The following is a 2,500-nucleotide window of genomic DNA, read 5'->3' as shown; positions in this document are numbered from 1 at the left end:
AGAGATGGGGGAGAGACAGACAATGATAGATAGATGATAGATAGATAGATAGATAGATAGATAGATAGATAGATAGATAGATAGATAGATAGATAGATAGATGAGAGAAAGAGAGAGACAGACAGACAATGAGAGATAGAGATACAGATAATAGTAGACAGACAGACAGACAGACAACGAGAGATAGAGAGAGAGACAGACAGACAGACAATGAGATAGATAGATAATGAGAGAAAGGGTGGAGACAGACAATGATAGATGATAGATAGATGATAGATAGATAGATAGATAGATAGATAGATAGATAGATAGATAGATAGATAGATAGATAGATAGATAGATAGATAGATAGATAGATAAATGAGAAAAAGAGTGGGGAGAAAGAGACAATGAGAGATAGATAGATAGATAGATAATGAGAGAAAGAGAGAAAGAGTGGGGAGAGACAATGAGAGATAGATAAATAGAGAGACAGACAGAAAGACAATGAGATAGATGGATAGATAGATAGATAGATAGATAGATAGATAGATAGATAGATAGATAGATGATGTAGGTAGACAGACAATGAGAGATAGAGATACAGACAATGGTAGACAGACAGACAATGAGAGATAGAGAGAGAGACAGACAGACAGACAATGAGATAGCTAGATAATGAGAGATAGGGGGGGAGACAGACAATGATATATAGATGATAGATAGATAGATAGATAGATAGATAGATAGATAGATAGATAGATAGATAGATGAGAGAAAGAGAGAGACAGACAGACAATGAGAGATAGAGATACAGATAATAGTAGACAGACAGACAGACAGACAATGAGAGATAGAGAGAGAGACAGACAGACAGACAATGAGATAGATAGATAATGAGAGAAAGGGTGGAGACAGACAATGATAGATGATAGATAGATGATAGATAGATAAATAGATAGATAGATAGATAGATAGATAGATAGATAGATAGATAGATAGATAGATAAATGAGAAAAAGAGTGGGGAGAAAGAGACAATGAGAGATAGATAGATAGATAGATAATGAGAGAAAGAGAGAAAGAGTGGGGAGAGACAATGAGAGATAGATAAATAGAGAGACAGACAGACAGACAATGAGATAGATGGATAGATAGATAGATAGATAGAGAGAGAGAGAGAGAGAGAGAGAGAGACAGACAGACAGACAGACAGACAGTCTATGAGAGATAGAGATAAAGGTAGACAGACAGACAGACAATGAGAGATAGAGAGAGAGAGAGAGACAGACAGACAGACAGACAGACAGATGAGAGAAAAAGAGAGACAGACCGACAGACAATGAGAGATACAGATACAGATAATGGTAGACAGACAGACAGACAATGACAGAGACAGACAGACAGACAGAGAGACAATGAGATAGATAGATAATGAGAGAAAGAGCGGGGAGAGACAGACAATGATACATGATAGATAGATAGATAGATAGATAGATAGATAGATAGATAGATAGATAGATAGATAGATAGAAAGATAGATAGATAATGAGAGAAAGAGAGAAAGAGTGGGGAGAGACAATGAGAGATAGATAAATAGAGAGACAGACAGACAGACAATGAGATAGATAGATAGATAGATAGATAGATAGATAGATAGATAGATAGATAGATAGATAGATAGATAGATGAGGTAGGTAGACAGACAATGAGAGATAGAGAGAGAGAGACAGACAGACAGACAATGAGATAGATAGATAATGAGAGAAAGAGTGGGGAGAGACAGACAATGAGAGATAGAGAGAGACAGACAGACAGACAGACATGCAGACAGACAGACAATGAGATAGATAGATAATGAGAGAAAGTGGGGGGAGTGACAGACAATGATAGATAGATAGATAGATAGATAGATAGATAGATAGATAGATAGATAGATAGATAGATAGATAGATAGATAGATAAATGAGAAAAAGAGTGGGGAGAAAGAGACAATGAGAGATAGATAGATAGATAGATAGATAATGAGAGAAAGAGAGAAAGAGTGGGGAGAGACAATGAGAGATAGATAAATAGAGAGACAGACAGACAGACAATGGGATAGATAGATAGATAGATAGATAGATGATAGATAGATAGATAGATAGATAGATAGATAGATAGATAGAGATAGATAGATAGATAGATAGATAGAGAGAGAGAGAGAGAGAGAGATAGATAGGTGATGTAGGTAGACAGACAATGAGAGATAGAGATACAGATAATAGTAGACAGACAGACAGACAACGAGAGAGAGAGAGAGAGACAGACAGACAGACAGACAGACAGACAGACAGACAATGAGATAGATAGATAATGAGAGAAAGAGGGGGGAGAGACAGACAATGAGAGATAGATAGATAGATAGATAGATAGATAGATAGATAGATAGATAGATGATGTAGGTAGACAGACAATGAGAGATAGAGATACAGATAATGGTAGACAGACAGACAATGAGAGATAGAGAGAGAGACAGACAG

Source organism: Natrix helvetica, assembly GCF_964273705.1.
Source record: "Natrix helvetica genome assembly, chromosome: W".
Taxonomy (NCBI): Eukaryota; Metazoa; Chordata; class Lepidosauria; order Squamata; family Natricidae; genus Natrix; species Natrix helvetica.
This window is presented reverse-complemented; position numbering follows the sequence as displayed.